The 21,719-nt window shown below is 45.8% G+C and overlaps 1 protein-coding gene across 2 annotated transcripts in view; it reads left to right on the top strand.

Moving 5' to 3' along the window:
* Positions 1–15,593: 15,593 nt before the first annotated feature.
* Positions 15,594–21,719, top strand: part of DNAJC5 (DnaJ heat shock protein family (Hsp40) member C5) — a 33,031-nt gene continuing 26,905 nt past the window's right edge. For both annotated transcript variants that reach the window (XM_040439121.1, XM_040439120.1), the window contains exon 1: positions 15,594–15,685. The gene's annotated coding sequence lies outside the window, so the exon portion shown is untranslated. The remainder of the gene's footprint in view (positions 15,686–21,719) is intronic.

Here is a 21,719-nt window from a genome sequence, read left to right as displayed (position 1 = left end):
TTTATTTGGATCTTGATTATTATTTCATTTTATCTTTATCATTTTTTACTTTTTCTTAAACTTGTCTGCAGATGTGGATGTAATGTGGATGACGCACTTATGGGGGATATCTGTGGATGACGCACTTATGGGGGATATCTGTGGATGACGCACTTATGGGGGATATCTGTGGATGCCGCACTTATGGGGGATATCTGTGGATGCCGCACTTATGGGGGATATCTGTGGATGACGCACTTATGGGGGATATCTGTGGATGACGCACTTATGGGGGATATCTGTGGATGACGCACTTATGGGGGATATCTGTGGATGACGCACTTATGGGGGATATCTGTGGATGACGCCCTCCACAGATATCCCCCATAAGTGCCATCCACAGATATCCCCCATAAGTGCCTTCCAGTAAGTAATGTATTAGTGGGGGGAAGGAAGGGGGCAGGGACACTTGCGGTGGGGCCGGTGCACACACCGGGGGCAGCTCCTACCTTTCTGCTGCAGGACATTTCGTTCCTCCTGAGCGGCAGCCTCTTCACCACTCCACCCCTCCTCACAGTGGGCAGCTGAACTAGAGCCGCGCTGCCCGCCCTTCTGCTGCTGTGCGCAGCGTGACATCTCTCCCTCCGTCATGCGCCTCCTGCCCCGCCTGCCTGCTTCATTCATAAAGTGGAAGGAGCAGACAGACGGGGCAGCAGGCGCATGACGGACAATTTACAAGCAGCTTGAGCGGCGCGATATGGCTGCGCGGCCGCCCACCCGCCAGCCCGCACCAAAGAGCCGCAGTGAAGGATCAAAAGAGCCGCATGTGGCTCGCGAGCCGCGGCTTGCCAACCACTGGGTTAGACCATTGTTACGGACGCAATGATATCAAATATGTCTACTTTCTATAATGTTTGTTTCAGTTTTACATAATAAAGTATTTTTGAAAACAAAAATTAGGTTTTTGTATCTCCTTTTTCTGAACGCCCTATATTTTTTATTTTTCTGCCGATCGTCTTGTGCAGGGGCTCGTTTTTTGCAGGAAGAGTTGACTTTTTGTGACCAAAAAATTGGTTGTTTTGGCGCAGTTTTTGATCACTTGCTGTTGCAATTTTAGTGATGTAATGTGACAAAAATTGCTTTTTTTACACAGTTTTCTTTTGTTGTTTTTTTTTATGGTGTTCATCTGAGGGGTTAGGTCATATGATATTTTTATAGAGCTATTTGTTACAGCCGTGGCAATACCTAATATGTATATTTTTTTTAATGTATTTTACTTTAGCATAATAATAGTAGTTTTGAAAAAAAAAAAGATGTTTTAGTGTCTCCATGTTCTGAGAGTTTTTTTTTATTTTTTGGGCGATTGTCTTAGACAGGGGCTAATTTTTTGCGGGATGAGGTGAAGGTTTTATTGATACCATTTTGTGGGACATGCGCCTTTTTGATCACTTGGTGTTGCACTTTTTGTGATATAAGGTGACAAAAATGGCTTTTTTACAGCGCTTTTTTTTTTATTAATGGTGTTTATCGGACAGGGTGGATCATGTGATATATATTTATAGAGCTGGTCATTACGGACGTGGAGATACCTAATATGTGTCTGGTTTTTTCTTCTTCTGTTTTTTCTTATAAAATAAGGGGAAAGGGGCGTTTTTTTTCTTTTTTTACTTTATTAATTTTATTACAAACACTTTTTTAACTTTTTTTTTTTTACTTTATTTCTGATGTTTCCTTTTGGGGGTCTGATCCCCTCTGCAATACATTAAAATACATCTGTATTGTAATGCATTGCCTGTTAGTGTATGACACTGAGTCATACACTAACAGGTTGCCTAGGAGACGAAGCCTGAGGCTGGATCTCCTCGGCACTCGTAGAAGGCAGGTCCCGATGCCGTGCAAGGCATTGGGCTGCCTTGTGACACATCGGGTCCCTGCCACAGCAGCGCGGGGACTCGATGCGCTCACTCACCCGACATAAACTCCTTTTATGTTGCGGTCAGCGCGGACCGCGGCATAGAAGGGGTTAATCTGCCGGCATCTGCTTTTACAGCGATGCCGGCGGATACAGCAGAGGCCCGGCTACCAGGGACTGCCGGGCCCCTGCAGTGACCGCGCGCGCACTGCTCCGATGCCCGCGCGATCACCACGTACTATTAAGTCAAATTGCGGGAACACAGTGGTTCCTATGACGTAGTAGTACGTCATGGGTCGGGAAGGGGTTAATCCACTTGAACGCTCAGCCTGGCATGTCTTCTTTCTTTTTTTATGAAAAGGACCCGTGGTGACGTCACTGCGCTCATCACATGGTCCATCACCATGTGATGAGCGCAGTGACGTCATCAAAGGTCCTTTAGCCAGGTCCTGAAGAAAGTAGAAAGAAGAGGAGATCCTCTATGTGATCAAGTGGATGGGGTGAGTTAAATTTGTTTATTATTTTTAACCCCTCAATGGACATTTTACTAAGCATTCTGTATTAAGAATGCTATTATTTTCCCTTATAACCATGTTGAAGTCCGGGTTCGGGTCTGGGTACCAAATATGCCAATTTTTCTCACGCATGTGCAAAATGCATTAAAACGCTTTGCACTCGCGCTGAGAAATAGCGCATTTTGCCGCGATGCACCCGCATCTTGTCCGGCCCTCACACGCGACGCCCGTGTGAAAGAGGCCTTAGGCTGGGTTCACACGAGCGTGTCCGGATTAGGTCCGGATGCGTCCCGGTGTGTTGCGGCAAACCCGCGCGAGTAGGAATGCAATTGCAGTTCCGATGTTCAGTTTTTATCGCGCGGGTGCAATGTTTTTTGCACCCGCGTGATAAAAAACCGACTGTGGTACCCGGACCCGAACTTCTTCACAGAAGTTCAGGTTTGGGTTAGTTGTAGAGTAGATTGTATTATTTTCCCTTATAACATGGTTATAAGGGAAAATAATAGCATTCTGAATACAGAATGCATAGTAGGTGATCAATTGAGGGTTAAAAAAAAAATTAACTCACCTCCTCCGCGTAGTTCCCGGTCTCTTCTTTACTTCTTTAATGATGAACTACAGGCTAGGACCTGTGGTGACGTCAGATCACATGCTCCAATCACATGGTGATGGACCATGTGATTGGAGCATGTGATCTGACGTCACCAAAGGTCCTTTAGCCGACAGCTCATCAGAAGAGACTGGGAACTATGCGATCAAGAGGAGAAGGTGAGTTAATTTGTTTCTTTTTTTTAACCCCTCCAGCGCTATTTTACTAAGCATTCTGTATTCAGAATGCTATTATTTTCCCTTATAACCATGTTATAAGGGAAAATAATACAGTGAATAGACTGTCACCTAGCAACCATGCGTGAAAATCGCACCGCATCCGCACTTGCGTGCGGATGCTTGCGATTTTCACGCAACCCCATACACTTCTATGGGGCCTGCGTTCCGTGAAAAACGCAGAATATAGAGCATGCTGCGATTTTAACGCAACGCACAAGTGATGCGTGAAAATCATCGCTCATCTGAACAGCCCCATTGAAATGAATGGGTCCGGATTCAGTGCGGGTGCAATGCGTTCACCTACCGCATTGCACCCGCGTGGAAATCTCGCCCGTGTGAACGCAGCCTTACTGTCTGCTAAGACTCAGCAGCAATCCTAGGCTCCCAGCCATCACATGACCACTGGAACTGGAGCAGAAAGCAGCAATGCCGATTCCTGGAAAGTCATGGACACTAAATAATGTCCCTGCCTTCTCTATGGGGAGCCCAGCTGTCACTGACGCCCGCTCCCCACTCCCGCAGCTGCACCATTAGTTCAATGTCCTTTCCGAGATATATGTTTTTTTTTACAGGGTGAATTATGGTTTTCATTTATATCATTTTGGATTCATTACTTTTTTCACTTTTTCTTTAATTTTTGGGGGGAGGCAAAGTGACCAAAAACTGTAATTTGAGCATTTTTAATTTTTCACATTACACGTTCACTGTACAGGAACAGGATAAGACGCAGCTATACCAATGCTGTTCATTTTAAAAGAAAAATGTATTTTTATGTTTGGTACGAGGCGTGTAGTAATAAAGAAAGTGAATGAGGTTAGGCAATGGGGCAGATATATAAATGGGAATATACAGTGCCTTGAAAAAGGATTCACACCCCTTGAACTTTTTCACATTACACCCACAACCTTAAATATATTTTATTGGGATTTTATGTGCTAGAAGAACACAAAGTAGCAAATATATGTGAAATATATGTGAAAAGAAAATATTACATGGTTTTCGAAATTATTGATATTTAAAAAAGTGTGGCGTACATTTGTATTCAGCCCCCCTCAGTCAATACATTATAGGACCACCTTTCGATGTAATTACAGCTGCACATCTAGAGGCTGAAATGTTTTGCTCATTCTTCTAAAAATAGCACCAGCTCAGTCAGGTTCGATGGAGAACGTCTGTGAACAGCACAGATTTTTGAAGGGGTTTTCTCAGATATTTTTATTGATCCCCAGGATTGGTCACACTATCAAAGTACAGGGGGCTGAATACAAATCCACGCCACACTTTTCAAATTGTTATTTATTTAAAAAAATTGAAAACCGTGTATCGTTATCTTTACACTTCACACATACTTAGGGCTTGTCCACATTTCCGTTTTTCACTTCTGCATTTTCCACGGACAGCACGCGTACCCATTGATTTAAATGTATTTGTTCACATCTCAGTAATTTTTTACTGACCGTGGGTCAATAAAAAAAAAATCACGGAGACATGCACTACTTTGATCCGTGATGCGGACCAAGCACGCCAATTGAAGTCTATGGGTCAGTGAAAATGACTAACACACATCCGTGTTGTGTCCGTTTTTTAATAAAGACTAAAAGGAGATTCTTTGGAAATTAATTTTCATCTGAGCAACGTCAGTGAATTACAGATGTTAAAAAAAGACACACGGACCAACCATGGATCCTTCACGGACATCTTCACGGATAAAACATGTACGCTTTTTTTCACGGACGTGACACTGACACGGAAATGTGGACAAGGCATTACTACTTTGTGTTGGTCTATCACATAAAATACATTTAAGGTGTAACGTGAAAATGTTTGGAAAAATTCAAGGGGTAGGAATAGTTTTTTTTAAGGCACTTCATAACTGGGCAGGGAAATTAGGAAAAAGTCAGGTAACAGGGCAATTACGGGATAGTCAAAAAATGGGCCAGACAGTTAAGGAGTGGTCAGGTAATGGAGCAGATATATGATGGGGTCATCCAATGAAGCAAATAAATAGGGGGAGGCAGTAATGAGGCAAACATCTGTTGACTGAGCTGTTTTTGCCTCTTCTATGAACAGCTCCTTTTGTGGAAGAAATACTGAGTGACAATCAATTTCACATGCTGTTGTGCAAATGGGATAGACAACAGGTGGAAATTATAGGCAATTAGCAAGACACCCCCAATAAAGGAGTGGTTCTGCAGGTGGTGACCACAGACCACTTCTCGGTTCCTATGCTTCCTGGCTGATGTTTTGGTCACTTTTGAATGCTGTCGGTGCTTTCACTCTAGTGGTAGCATGAGACGGAGTCTACAACCCACACAAGTGGCTCAGGTAGTGCAGCTTATCCAGGATGGCACATCAATGCGAGCTGTGGCAAGAATGTTTGCTGTGTCTGTCAGCGTAGTGTCCAGAGCATGGAGGCGCTACCAGGAGACAGGCCAGTACATCAGGAGATGTGGAGGAGGCCGTAGGAGGGCAACAACCCAGCAGCAGGACCGCTACCTCCGCCTTTGTGCAAGGAGGAACAGGAGGAGCACTGCCAGAGCCCTGCAAAATGACCTCCAGCAGGCCACAAATGTGCATGTGTCTGCTCAAACGGTCAGAAACAGACTCCATGAGGGTGATATGAGGGCCCGACATCCACAGGTGGGGGTTGTGCTTACAGCCCAACACCGTGCAGGACGTTTGGCATTTGCCAGAAAACACCAAGATTGGCAAATTCGCCAATGGCGCCCTGTGCTCTTCACAGATGAAAGCAGGTTCACTTTTTTGGGGTGGGGGGGGTTGCTTTTTTTTTTCCGTTTTGTATTACAAAATTTTAAACAGGTTCTTTTTTTATAATTGCCACTTTCTACTGTGAAGATACCTAAGGAAAAAAGGCCAATAAAAACAGCATACCTAGAGCATGCTGCAACAAAATCTGCTGCATGTGAAGGCATTCAGAAAAAGTAGCAAAACTCACTCCAGTAGGGGAATAGTTTAAAGAGTAGAATTTTAAACATAAGTTTTAGTGCATCAAATGTAACATTATTTGTTTTATGCACTTATATAGCCCTGCTATATTCCGCAGTGCTTTACAGACATTAGCATCAAGCTGTCCCCAATGGGGCTCACAATCTAAGGTCCCTTATGAAACATCCAAAGTTGATTCGCATAGAACTTCGTTCTAATACTGTACAGAGCAAGAGCTCCGTACAGTATTAGAATGTATTGGCTCCGATGAGCCAAAGTTATTGCTTCACGAAGTCTTGCAAGACTTTGCGCAATAACTTAATAAATTAATTTGTACTGTAAAAAACCATTTCCCGAACTTGGGTTCCGTTCCAAGTGGTACCTTGGAACCGAACCTGGGTTCGGGAAATGTTTTTTTTACAGTATAAATCAATTTATGAAGTTATTGCGCAAAGTCTTGCCAGACTTCGTGAAGCAATAACTTCGGCTCATCGGAGCCAATACATTCTAATACTGTACGGAGCTCCTGCTCCGTACAGTATTAGAACGAAGTTTTATGCAAATCGACTTCGGATGTTTAATCCTAAGTCGATTAGCTCATCCGTAGTCCCTTACATGGGACATTTCATAAATTTGGCGCGAAGTACGCCGACGCATACTCAGTGTGAAAGCAGCCTAACACAGGCCATTTCTCAGGAACAAATGTTCTTACAAATGTTCATTCTCAATGATTGGCCCAATCCTCGGCCAGCGTAGAAGGGTCCTAAGGTGCCCATACAGGGAGTGCAGAATTATTAGGCAAGTTGTATTTTTGAGGATTAATTTTATTATTAAACAACAACCATGTTCTCAATGAACCCAAAAAACTCATTAATATCAAAGCTGAATATTTTTGGAAGTAGTTTTTAGTTTGTTTTTAGTTTTAGCTATTTTAGGGGGATATCTGTGTGTGCAGGTGACTATTACTGTGCATAATTATTAGGCAACTTAACAAAAAACAAATATATACCCATTTCAATTATTTATTTTTACCAGTGAAACCAATATAACATCTCAACATTCACGAATATACATTTCTGACATTCAAAAACAAAACAAAAACAAATCAGTGACCAATATAGCCACCTTTCTTTGCAAGGACACTCAAAAGCCTGCCATCCATGGATTCTGTCAGTGTTTTGATCTGTTCACCATCAACATTGCGTGCAGCAGCAACCACAGCCTCCCAGACACTGTTCAGAGAGGTGTACTGTTTTCCCTCCTTGTAAATCTCACATTTGATGATGGACCACAGGTTCTCAATGGGGTTCAGATCAGGTGAACAAGGAGGCCATGTCATTAGATTTTCTTCTATTATACCCTTTCTTGCCAGCCACGCTGTGGAGTACTTGGACGCGTGTGATGGAGCATTGTCCTGCATGAAAATCATGTTTTTCTTGAAGGATGCAGACTTCTTCCTGTACCACTGCTTGAAGAAGGTGTCTTCCAGAAACTGGCAGTAGGACTGGGAGTTGAGCTTGACTCCATCCTCAACCCGAAAAGGCCCCACAAGCTCATCTTTGATGATACCAGCCCAAACCAGTACTCCACCTCCACCTTGCTGGCGTCTGAGTCGGACTGGAGCTCTCTGCCCTTTACCAATCCAGCCACGGGCCCATCCATCTGGCCCATCAAGACTCACTCTCATTTCATCAGTCCATAAAACCTTAGAAAAATCAGTCTTGAGATATTTCTTGGCCCAGTCTTGACGTTTCAGCTTGTGTGTCTTGTTCAGTGGTGGTCGTCTTTCAGCCTTTCTTACCTTGGCCATGTCTCTGAGTATTGCACACCTTGTGCTTTTGGGCACTCCAGTGATGTTGCAGCTCTGAAATATGGCCAAACTGGTGGCAAGTGGCATCTTGGCAGCTGCACGCTTGACTTTTCTCAGTTCATGGGCAGTTATTTTGCGCCTTGGTTTTTCCACACGCTTCTTGCGACCCTGTTGACTATTTTGAATGAAACGCTTGATTGTTCGATGATCACGCTTCAGAAGCTTTGCAATTTTAAGAGTGCTGCATCCCTCTGCAAGATATCTCACTATTTTTGACTTTTCTGAGCCTGTCAAGTCCTTCTTTTGACCCATTTTGCCAAAGGAAAGGAAGTTGCCTGATAATTATGCACACCCAATATAGGGTGTTGATGTCATTAGACCACACCCCTTCTCATTACAGAGATGCACATCACCTAATATGCTTAATTGGTAGTAGGCTTTCGAGCCTATACAGCTTGGAGTAAGACAACATGCATAAAGAGGATGATGTGGTCAAAATACTCATTTGCCTAATAATTCTGCACGCAGTGTACACCTTCAATAGCTCATTCAGCCAAAACGCTTGGCTCAGTGTGCACGTGTTCTCAGTGGTGCAGCATGTATGTGTCATGAGAATACCTGATGGTCAGTTGACAGTTATTGAAAGTATATAGGCAGGTTAAACTGCTGTCAAACACCTCTGCATAGTTGCCAGCAGAGATGGCCAGTTCGCAGTGTTCGCCAGCGAACACATGTGGGCTGCCATCTTTAGTAAGGTTAGACTCACCCGTCCGGCCTTACCTTAGGCCTTTACCTGTGCCGCGAGCCGATCTCAAATCAAATGCGGTCACCGGGAGCAGGCAGTTTCGAGAACAGCCACCGGGGGCCTTCATCGGGCTGTTCTCGGAACTGCCTCCTCCCAGTGACTGCGTTTGATTTCAGACCGGCTCCCGGCACAGGTAAGGGTTTACCTGTGCATCGCCGGACAGGTGAGTCTAACCTTACTAAAGATGGCAGCCCGCATGTGTTCGCTGCGAACACTGCGAACTGACCATCACTGGTTGCCAACAGTTCCAAATTTGCAGAGACAGTGCTAGCAAATTCAGGATGTCCCGGTCTGAAAACAAGCAGGGCTTGTTAGGCCCACTCAAAAATCGGCAGTCCTATGTGAATTTGGGGTATGGCTTACATGCCCCAAATTTACCAACTATAATGTTGGTAAGTATGCCTCTGGCCAACTTCAAGAGATTACTCACACATCCATATTAGGGCTGTTGCAGACGAGCGAGTCCGTTTGTGAGCGTGATCCTCCGTTCTGGACTAGCAGGAGCGCATGGCATTATACTGATTTATAATGCTGTGTGCCTCTGCTTGACCTTATTGCTACAGAATCATACTGACAGCTTTATGTCAGTATGATTCTATAAGGTCAGGCAGAGGCACACAGCATTATAAATCAGTATAACGCCCCTTACACACGAGCGAGTTTCCCTCGTGGGTGCAGTACGTGACGTGAACGCATAGCACCCGCACTGAATCCTGACCCATTCATTTCAATGGGTCTGTGTACATGAGTGTTTTTTTCACGCATCAATTCTGCATTGTGTGAGAATCGCAGCATGTTCTATATTCTGCGTTTTTCACATAGCCCTGGCCCCATAGAAGTGAATGGGGCTTTAGTGAAAAACGCATTGCGTCCGAAATCAGTTTTTTTTCCACATGCGTGAATAAGGCATGAAAACTGATTGCACCCGCACAGAAAAAACTGAATCACTGAATGCAAATGCAAACTAAGGCCTCATGCACACGACCGTTGTTGTGTTCCGTAAAATGGGGTTCCGTTCCGTGATCCGTTTTTGTTTCCGTGTGTCTTCCTTTATTTTTGGAGGATCACAAGACATGAAGGAAAGTAAAAAAAAGTCTAAGTCAAGTTTGCCTTGCAAATGATAGGAAAAAAAGGACGCGGATGACAATCTTGTGTGCCTCCGCGTTTTTTCACGGTCCCATTGACTTGAATGGGTCCGCGAACCGTTATATTAGGACAGGTTATATTTTTTTGACGGACTGGAACCACGGATGCGGATGACAAACGGTGCATTAGCCGAGTTTTCAACTGACCCATTGAAAGTCAATGAGTCCGCAGAAAATCATGAAAAACGGAACAACGGACACGGAATAAAGCCTAAGGCCTCATGCACACGAACGTTGTTTTGGTCCGCATCCGAGCCGCAGTTTTTGCGGTTTGGATGCGGACCCATTCACTTCAATGGGGCCGCAAAAGATGTGGACAGCACACACGTTGCTCCGTTCCGTGGTTCGCAAAAAAAATATGACCTGTAATATTCTTGTCCGTTTTGCGGACAAGAATAGGCAGTTATATTAATGGCTGTCCGTGCCGTTCCGCAAATTGCGGAACGTACACGGATGCCATCCGTGTGCATGAGGCCTAAACAGACTGAACTTGCCTGTGAAATTGTGCGAGTTTCACTGAACGCATCCTGACACAATCCGTATCGTTCGTGTGAAAGAGGCCTTAGGGCTCATGCACACAAACGTATTTTTCTTCTGTTTCCGTTCAGTTTTTTTACAGGTCTATATGTGGAACTATGATTTCAATGGGGCTTGGAAAAAAAGGAAATGACTCTGTGTGTATTTCGCGTCCGTATGTCCGCTCTGCAAAAAAAATAGAACGTCCTATTCTTGTCTGTTTTGCAGACAAGGACAGGCATTGTTACAATGGATCCGCAAAAAAAAAACGGATGCTTTCAGTTTTTTTTTTGGTGGATCCATGTTTTGCAGACTGCAAAATACATACGGTCGTGTGCATGAGCCCTAATGCCGTGGGCTCCTGCAAGTCCAGAACGGAGGATCACACTCACACACGGAGCGTTATTCCCGCAATGGACTCGCTCATGTGAAACAGCCCTTAGGGTTCACTCACACAACTGTATTTCATCTATTTTTATGGGAACCCATTGACTTCAATAGGTCCATGGTCCACATTTGCAGTCAAGAATCGGTCATGTTCTATCATTTGCGGAATGGATATACAGATGCAAAAACACTCGGACGACATTTGTGTGCTTTCCTCATCCGTCTGTATCCATTCTGCAAAAGAGATAGAATATGTCCTATTCTTGGCCACAAATGTGAACCACGGACCCATTGAAGTCAATGGGTCTACAAAAAAAACAAAACCATGCAACACGGATGTCAAAATACAGACGTTTGTGTGGCTGCATCCTGAAAGGGATTATCCTGGAAAGTACATATTTACGAGGGGGGAAACTTTTCAAGATGGGTGGTGACCATGGCGGCCATTTTGAAGTCGGACATTTTGAATCCAACTTTTGTTTTTTCAATAGGAAGAGGGTCATGTGACACATCAAACTTATTGGGAATTTCACACGAAAAACAATGGTGTGCTTGGTTTTAACGTGACTTTATTCTTTCATGAGTTATTTACAAGTTTCTCTTTGTTTACAGCCATTGACATGTCGCCGAGGTTAACACGTGAGGAGCGGATAGAAATTGTGTTGATGTCTGGTGAACGCAGTAATCGGGTCATTGCAGCAGATTTCAATGCAAGACACCCTACGAGACCACCCATCTCCCATGCTACAGTTAGCAAACTGCTTGCTAAATTTCGTGAAACTGGTTCAGTGTTGGATTTGCCAAAATGTGGACGCATGAAATCTGTCTCTAAGGCTACTTTCACACTAGCGTTGTTTTAATCCGGCGTTCAATTCCGACACCGGAACTGCCCGCCGGATCCGGAAAAACGTGTGAAAACGGATTACATTTGAATCCTGATCAGGATTTTGATCACAATGAAAAAATGCATTGGAAAAAACGGATCCGCCATTTATGGACTTTAACTTTTTTTTCACATTTTTCGGGCTTAACATGCAAAAGCCGGATCCGTTTTGACTGAACACACAGTGCCAGATCCGGCGTTAATGCAAGTCAATGGGAAAAAGGCCTGATCAGGCGTTCAGTCAAAGTGTTCAGGCTTTTTGGCCGGAGGTAAAAATACAGCATGCTACGTTTTTCTGAAAAGCCTGATCAGTCAAAAAGACTGAACTGAAGACATCCTGATGCATCCTGAAGGACTGACTCTCCATTCAGAATGCATGGGGATAAAACTGATCAGTTCTTTTCCGGATTTGAGCCCCTAGGACGGAACTCAGCGCCGGAAAAGAAAAACGCTAGTGTGAAAGTAGCCTAATGAAGAAACATCAGTGGCTGTCCTAGCTTCATTCAGCAAGAGCCCACAGCGTAGCACTCGCCGCATGTCACTGGAGGGTGGCATTAGTCAAACATCCCTTCGGCGGATATTAGCTACTCACAAATGGCACCCTTACAAACTCCAGCTACTGCAGCATCTCAACGAAGATGACCCAGATCGGCGCACTGAATTTGCAGAATGGGCAAAACAAAAATTGGAACAGGACCCTCAGTTTCCGCAGAAGAATTTGTTCAGTGATGAGGCAAACTTGTGAATGGTGAAGTTAACAAACAAAACCACCGCTTTTGGTCTGACACTAACCCACATTGGATAGATCCCTCCAAGACTGTTGGAACAAAAAATGGTGGTATGGTGTGGTATATGAGGTACAAAGATAGTGGGGCCATTCTTCATCAATGGAAACCTCAAGGCCACTGGATATGCGAAATTGCTGCATGATGATATGTTTCCCTCTTTATGCACTGAAGCTGGCACGTTCCCTGAGTTTTTCCAGCAAGATGGTGCACCACCACATTATGGGTGTCAGGTCCGAGCATTCCTAGATGAACAGTTTCCTGGAAAGTGGATTGGTCGTCGTGGGCCAGTTGAATGGCCCCCAAGGTCTCCCGATCTGACCCCCTTAGACTTTTATCTTTGGGGTCATCTGAAGGCAATTGTCTTTGCTGTGAAGATACGAGATGTGAAGCACCTGAAACTACAGATATTGGAAGCCTGTGCTAGCATTTCTCCTGCAGTGTTGCTATCAGTGTGTGAAGAGTGGGAGAAGAGGGTTGTATTGACAATCCAACACAATGGGCAGCACATTGAACACATTTTATAAGTGGTCAGAAACTTGTAAATAACTCATGAAAGAATAAAGTTACGTTAAAACCAAGCACACCATTGTTTTTTGTGTGAAATTCCCAATAAGTTTGATGTCACGTGACCCTCTTCCTATTGAAAAAACAAAAGTTGGATTCAAAATGGCCAACTTCAAAATGGCCGCCATGGTCACCACCCATCTTGAAAAGTTTGACCCCTCAGATATACTAATGTGCCACAAACAGGAAGTTAATACACTGCTCAAAAAAATAAAGGGAACACAAAAATAACACATCCTAGATCTGAGTTAATTAAATATTCTTCTGAAATACTTTGTTCTTTACATAGTTGAATGTGCTGACAACAAAATCACACAAAATTTTTCAACCCATGGAGGTCTGGATTTGGAGTCACACTCAAAATTAAAGTGGAAAAACACACTACAGGCTGATCCAACTTTGATGTAATGTCCTTAAAACAAGTCAAAATGAGGCTCAGAGGTGTGTATGGCCTCCACGTGCCTGTATGACCTCCCTACAACGCCTGTGCATGCTCCTGATGAGGTGGCGGACGGTCTCGTGAGGGATCGCCTCCCAGACCTGGACTAAAGCATCTGCCAACTCCTGGACAGTCTGTGGTGCAACGTGACGTTGGTGGATAGAGCGAGACATGATGTCCCAGATGTGCTCAATTGGATTCAGGTCTGGGGAACGGGCGGGCCAGTCCATAGCATCAATGCCTTCGTCTTGCAGGAACTGCTGATACACTCCAGCCACATGAGGTCTAGCATTGTCTTGCATTAGGAGGAACCCAGGGCCAACCGCACCAGCATATGGTCTCACAAGGGATCTGAGGATCTCATCTCGGTACCTAATGGCAGTCAGGCTACCTCTGGCGAGCACATGGAGGGCTGTGCGGCCCTCCAAAGAAATGGCACCCCTCACCATTACTGACCCAATGCCAAACCGGTCATGCTGGAGGATGTTGCAGGCAGCAGAACGTTCTCCACAGCGTCTCAGGACTCTGTCACATGTGCTCAGTGTGAACCTGCTTTCATCTGTGAAGAGCACAGGGCGCCAGTGGTGAATTTGCCAATCTTGGTGTTCTCTGGCAAATGCCAAACGTCCTGCACCACCTGTGGGCGTCGGGCCCTCATGGAGTCTGTTTCTGACCGTTTGAGCAGACACATTTGTGGCCTGCTGGAGGTCATTTTGCAGGGCTCTGGCAGTGCTCCTCCTTGCACAAAGGCGGAGGTAGCGGTCCTGCTGCTGGGTTGTTGCCCTCCTACGGCCTCCTCCACGTCTCCTGATGTACTGGCCTGTCTCCTGGTAGCGCCTCTATGCTCTGGACACTACGCTGACAGACACAGCAAACCTTCTGGGCACAGCTCGCAGTGATGTGCCATCCTGAATAAGCTGCACTACCTGAGCCACTTGTGTGGGTTGTAGACTCCGTCTCATGCTACCACTAGAGTGAAAGCACCAACAGCATTCAAAAGTGACCAAAACATCAGCCAGGAAGCATAGGAACTGAGAAGTGATCTGTGGTCACCACCTGCAGAACCACTCCTTTATTGGGGGTGTCTTGCTAATTGCCTATAATTTCCACCTGTTGTCTATCCCATTTGCACAACAGCATGTGAAATTGATTGTCACTCAGTGTTGCTTCCTAAGTGGACAGTTTGATTTCACAGAAGTGTGATTGACTTGGAGTTACATTGTGTTGTTTAAGTGTTCCCTTTATTTTTTTGAGCAGTGTATCACCAACCATTCCCATTTGATTAAGGTGTATCCATATAAATGGCCCACCCTGTATAATGACGACTTGGGGGGGTCCAAATCTCTGCATCCCCGCCAATCAGCTGTTTCCAGGAGCTGCTGCGCTCACTGAAGCTCTGGTATGCAATGATGCAAGGCAAGCACAGCGCCGTACATTGTATAGTGGCACTGCTTGGCATTGCAGCTCAAAACCATTGACCTAAATGTGGCTGAGCTGCCACTAGGCCATGTGACCGACGTCCAGTGATGTCACTGGTCTAGGAAGAGGTGTCACACCCCTGCAGATCTGATACTGACGACCTATCCTGAAGATAAGTCATAAATATATTTATTTTCCTGGGTAATGCTTTCAAAAATTGTCCATGGCTTGACTGCAATGTATGGGTGATTTAATGGCAGTGAGGTCCATACGTCCATGTATGACCAGGACCTGGACACCACTAGAGGCCATTGCCTCCTATGGTCTCCAGGTCTGTGAGACATGGACCTAAATAGGACAAGCTCCGGCTTTCTGCCCAAACCTTGCCCGTATGGGTGTGTACGCCCTGTACAACACCTGGACCGAGCTCTTACGTGGCCACCCTCACTGGTCCCTCCCCACTATGTACACATGCACGCTAGGGAAAGCCTGCATGTGTATAGAGGGGTCAGAGAGAGCAGCCGTGCATTTCCCTCGCCTCTTTCGCACCTTCCTCCTCCCTCCTCCTCCTCACACAGCTTTTTTTCCCGCCCCGGGAACCCCAGCGCTCCATCCCCGCTTCTCTCACTTCCGGGTGCGCGCATTCTGCGGTCCTATGTGACGTCACTGCCAGGGCCGCGCACGCACCGCCCCCTCTGCGCCTGACTGACGAGACGTGACCGAGCCGAACCGAGCGGCACCGGGGAGAGGTGAGAGAACCGGCTGCGTAGGCGTGGAGCCGCGTCCTGCAGCTGGGAAAACTAGCGGGGAGGGGGGAAGGTGGCGGCATACAGACCGCTCGGTGATGAAGGAAGGATGAGGAGGGGGTGGGGCGGCTAAATATAGGCTTCATCCATAATCTCCATTGATTTGCATCAGTGTGTATATGTCTCCGGCCGTACGTGTGCGCGCGGGCCCGGCGTCCATCCGCCACCTGTGTGTGGCATATGTGTCTCTAATCTCCGCCTCGGGGAGCCGTCTGTCCCGGGGGCTGTAGCAGTTCTGCCTGGCTAATATGGGGTTAACACTCAGCACTTGTGAGAACTGCTTATGGGCCATGTTCACACCAGCGGATTCGTTGCTGTAAATCTCTGCAGCCGATGCATTGATTTCTGCAAGCCTTCTTCAGATGAGAGGGCAGGAGCAGGCATTTCTGCCGCGTGTGAACATAGTCTTACACATTGCGGTTTTATTACACGACCATCCCTGACCTGTGATCATCATCTGTTTCACCTCTGAGAATTGCTTGACCTTTAGGGCTTGTTCACACAAACGTGCCGTATTTCGCGGATCTGCAAAACACGGATGCCGCCCGTGTGCCTTCCGCAATTTACGGAAAGGACGGCCCTTTATAGAAATGCCTATCCTTGTCCGCAAAATGGACAAGAATAGGACCAGACTCATCATTTTTGCGAGGGCCCTGCAACGGACGCGGACAGCGCACGGAGTGCTGTCTGCATCTTTTGTGGCCCAGTTGAAGCGAATCGGTCCGCACCCGAGCTGCCAAAAATGCGGCTCGGACACGGAACAAAACCACGGTCGTGTGAATGAGCCCTTACTTGTAGAATGGTCTTACGTACCAACCCAATGGCGCCATTTCACACTCGCGTTTTGGGCGGATCCGTCATGGATCTGCAAAAATGGTTCCTTTACAATAATTCAACCGCGTGCATTCGTCATGAACAGATCCGTTTGCATTATCTTTAACATAGCAAAGACGGATCCTTCATGAACACCACTGAAAGTCAATGTAGGACGGATCCGTTTTCTATTGTGCCAGATTATGTCAGAGAAAACGGATCCGTCCCCATTGACTTACTTTGTGTGCCAGGACTGATCCGTTTGGCTTAGTTTCATCAAACGGACAGCAAAACGCGGCAGGCAGCATTTTGTTGTCCGCAGCCCTGAACGGATCTCACAAATGGAAAGCCAAAAAGCGAGTGTGAAAGTAGCCTAAGGCGGGTTTACACGTCCCGATGTTAGACGATTGGGGGGAAGGAAGTGTTTCTTCCCGACAGTCGGCTGCTTGTTCAGTGGAGGGGAAGCGCAGTATTTACATGCAGAGATCACCTCCACAGTATGAGGATGATGGATCTCTTTAGCAATCCCTTGTCCCCATACACTTACATTGTTTCTGGGGATCGGATCTCTGTTTAAACCGCGTGGTGATCTGTGATGCCTGCACGAGTGACAGGATCACCCATCAATGAGCGTTTAATTAGAGCCCGTACAGTATTTGACTGCAGCACAACCTCGCCATATAGTCGTACCCCAACAGTAAGTACCAGATAACTCTGTTCTGATGCTGCAGCTTGTATGGACATGATGTGCTCTGCTGTGTTCATATATATTAAAGGGGTTGTCAGAGTGTTTAAAATGGATAACCGATCCTCAGTATAGGACAGGTCATCAGTATCTGATCGGTGGGGTTCCCGATACCCCCGCCCCGCTGATCAGCTGTTTGTGGCTTCTCCCTAGGCCTGTGCTGCTTAGTGCCATTCAAGTGAATGAGGCTGAGCTGTAGTACAAAGCGCAGCCACTATCCAGTAGGCGGCGCTGTGCCTGTAAGCTGCAGCGGCCTCTTCAAACAGCTTATTGACGGTGGGTGCTGGGCGTCAGACCCCCACCCGTCACATATTGATGACCTATCCCGAGGATGGTTCATCAGTATTAAACACTTGGACAAACCCTTTAAGATGAAGGGTAGAAGCTTCTTTTGTCCCATTTTGGCTATTAGATGTACAGATGATAGGGATGAGTGACATTCTGATAATCTGAATCCCTGAAATTTGTAACTATCGGATGTCATACCTGTACAGTATACTCATGGGTGGCAGGATGTGTATTCTGGTCATGCTCCTCGTTTTGAGGCTGACCATAAGGGGCATCATATACGTTTTTCGGGGCCCGTATATGGCGGCACATGTGTAGATAACATCTTTGAGCTGATTGCCAGGATCAGCTATTATTGCAGGCAGAAGCAATATGGCTGCAGGGGAAATGAATCCTTACTCAGGAAATCAATGGGCCTTCCGTGTGATGCTCAGACACGGAGTGCTAGAGAACACTGTGTGCCCTAACGGGGTGTTTTAAAGGGGCACCAAACCTGCAGTGTATCTTTCTCTCAGTTTGATGTTCAATTGAATATAATTTGTCAACCGTTTATCAGTTATATCAGTTTGACTATTTTATCCTAAAGGGGTAGTTCAAGAATGGCGACTTATCACTTATCCGTGGGATTGGTGATGAGCATCTGACTCCTGGGACCCCACCGATCATGTAAATGGGTCCCATGTCCCCTGTTGCATGAAGCATGCGTGCTGCCGCTTCATTCAAAGTCCAGGGTATTGCCAAAGATAGACCAATACCGCCTTAAAGGGGTTATCCAAGACGTAGAGACCTCAGAGAGTGGCAGGGTTCATGCTTAGCTGCTTCCGGCTCCGTTGATCCCCAGCTGTCTCTCCATTGGCATCGATGTAATGTTGACAGGAGCCACGGAGCCACTGCAGCCACTGGCCACACGGATGACCGGTACCAGATGCATCCAGTGCTTGGCTGCAATGGTCACCTGGTGCCCGTCATGGATGCTGATGCTAGAGCATCGTGAAGATTCAGAGACGGCCGGGGGGGCAATGGAGCCGAAACCCAGCGGCGCGGGCCAGGAAAGAATGTCCCCCAACTCAGGTCTGCGATTCTCTGAGGTCCTTTTAATTCTTGGAGAACACAAGCGTTATGATACTGTACTGTAACCATGGAGACGCATTGTTCTGTGAAGGATGTATTGAAGTAGTAAAAAAAAAAAACGATTTCAACCCTTTCAATATTACACATCTAGGAGGAAATGCTGAGGGCATGCTGGGAGTTTGTTTTTTTTTTTTTACATTTTTTTAATTTTTGTTGGAGATCACTGCTACAGGTTATTAAGAAGAGGGAGTGGGTTTGGTTGTAGTCTGTGACTTTGGAAACACATAGGTCTGCATAGGAGTGGGGATCTGTTAGGCTACTTTCACACTTGCGTTCGGAGCGGATCCGTCTGGTGTCTGCACAGACGGATCCGCTCCTATAATTCAAACGATGGTATCCATTCAGAACGGAAGCGTTCGGGGCCGCTTGTGAGAGCCTTCAAACGGAGCTCACAAGCGGAACCCCGAACGCTAGTGTGAAAGTAGCCTTATAAGGATTAGTTGCTTTATTTATTATTTTAGATGCATTGGAGAAATAAAATTGGTTGCAAAAGTAAACACACCCTTTAAATATTACACATCTACAGGTGAAACTCGAAAAATTTGAATATTGTGCAATGTTCATTTATTTCAGTAATGCAACTTAAAGGGAATCTGTCACGGCGATGATAAGACGACTGAGGGCAACAGCGTCACTGGGCATGCGCCGATCCCAGTGACGGGTTCACTGTTTCCTCAGCCAGCTAAATCGCCGGCACTGGGGGGGGGGGGGGGGGGGGGGGGCTGGGGCACTTAGCCTCGCCTCTGGGAGGTGATTTAGCTGAACTTGGAGGAGTTATTAGTTTTCAAATTTAGGCGGGCACGGCACTTCAGAGGGGCGTTCCTGGGCACCGTGGAGAAAGAATAACGCCCCTCTGGGCTCCTTACAGCTTCATTTGCATATCATAAGAAGCGTTTTTTTTAAGAAATGACAAGACACAGAATAAAAAGAACAAGACATATGGATATAAGGTACTTTATTACACATGGATTCATAAAAAAATTTTTTTTTGCTAATGTGCTAGTGACAGATTCCCTTTAAAAGGTGAAACTAATATATGAGATAGACTCATTACATGCAAAGCGAGATATTTCAAGCCTTTATTTGTTATAATTTGGATGATTATGGCTTACAGCTTATAAATCCCCAAAGTCACAATCTCAGGTTCCCTTTGCTCGGGGGCTATGGATTAATTAGCTGACTAGAGTGTGACACTTTGAGCCTAGAATATTGAACCTTTTCACAATATTCTAATTTTAAGTTGCATTAATGGAATAAATGGACTTTTGCACAATATTCTAATTTTTCGAGTTTCACCTGTATGTGCTGATCTCACTGGGTAATGATCAGTTGTGTATTTTTCACCAATGTAAGTGTCGGAATTGGTGAGATTCACATTTTAGCAATGACGCGAGGGGGTTCTGCCGAGGATTTAATTAAGTGCACATCACGCTGTTTTGTAATAAGTCTCTGTTATCAGATCTAGCAGACATCCAGCGCTGCTGAGCTCAATATCTGAAGACCGTATGTGGTACAGGCAGGTCCACCCCCTCCAGATACTGCCTATTGGAAATGGGTCCCTTTGCAGAAAGTGACATCATAGTGATGTCTAGTGACTTACTGTGACTTTATGATGTCATATTGAATGTTTATTAGAGATGTTAGATCTGATTCTCAGTGAAGCCCTGTATACTTCTGATCATACCCTGATCTTGTTATTGAGCTCCAAGCCTGTGTCACAGAGGACCAGATATGGGAAAAGATCCTGACGTTATGGTGCAGGGACCAGTGCTAATCCCAGTGGCCAGATCCTTTCTTTTAGGTGGCCAGATTTACCTTGTCAGTTTTTTCTATTAACTGGTACGTGCGGACTGATACGCTGTATTGTAAGTGCAGGACTGAGGGGTGGAGCGCAGCACAGGAATTCTCTTTCCTAGCCCCCGGATCATGTAGTACCTGCTCTCTGATGCTCCAGTCCAGTGCTCTGGTTATGTTTGGTGATCTACTGGTCCTGGTCTGTTTACTTCCAGATGGGGTCACATGACTGGCCTCAGCAGTGATGTGCCCCCCAAGCAGCACATCACAGCTGGGTGACATGCCACTTGGGAACATGTCACCCCTGAGGCCAGTCATTGGTTGCAGCGGTGCACATGACCCTATCCGTACCATGACTGAAAGGTTGCCAGATAGAGACAGGGCACTAGACTGGAGGATGCAAAGGTATGATTTTTTATTTTATTTTTTTATTAGGTTCCACACGCTGTGGGAGCTAGGTACTAAAAGTGCAAAATCCTGGATAACCCCTTTAAGGCCATTTTACACAGGCCAAGAAACTCTGCAATTACTGGGAAGGAACGTTCCATGTGTAAATGTGCCACCGATCACTCGTTCATCAGGTGATCACGTTTTTAAAGGGTTATTCCCATCTCATGCATTGGTGACCAGAGTCCTTTAGGCCTCTTGCATTCCGTTTTTTGCGTTCCGTATACGGAACCAATTAATTCAATGGATCCGCAAAAAAAATTGAAGGTATTTTGGTTCCGTTCAAATATAGAACATGTCCTATTATTGCTCGCAAATCAAGTCAATGGTTCCGCAAAAAAACCCTGAATGCATCCGTATGTCTTCCGTATCTGTTCCGTTTTTGCTGAACCATCTATTGACAATTTTATGCCCAGCCCAATTTTTTTATGTACTTACTGTTTAAACATTATTTTATGTTTCCGTTTCCATTTGCAATCCGCAAAAAACGCATCACATACAGAAACCAAACGGAAACACTACTGAAACAAAAAAAACGGAACCGTTTAAAACGGACCTCAAAACCATACGGTCGTGTGCAGGAGGCCTCAAAGTGAAGGAGAGCTCACTGCGCAAGCGGGGGTCCACCCTCCATTCACTGCTATGGGAGTTCCAAAAATAGCTGAGCACCGAATCCACTATTCGGCAGACCCATAGCGGTGAATGAAGCGGTGGCCCGGTATGCACACTGCGCTCTCCATTCGCTTCTATGGGACTTCC

This window comes from Bufo bufo, chromosome 6 (genome assembly GCF_905171765.1).
Source record: "Bufo bufo chromosome 6, aBufBuf1.1, whole genome shotgun sequence".
Lineage (NCBI taxonomy): Eukaryota > Metazoa > Chordata > Amphibia > Anura > Bufonidae > Bufo > Bufo bufo.
Note: the sequence above shows the minus strand (reverse complement) of the source record. Positions and strands in the feature narration are given on the sequence as shown.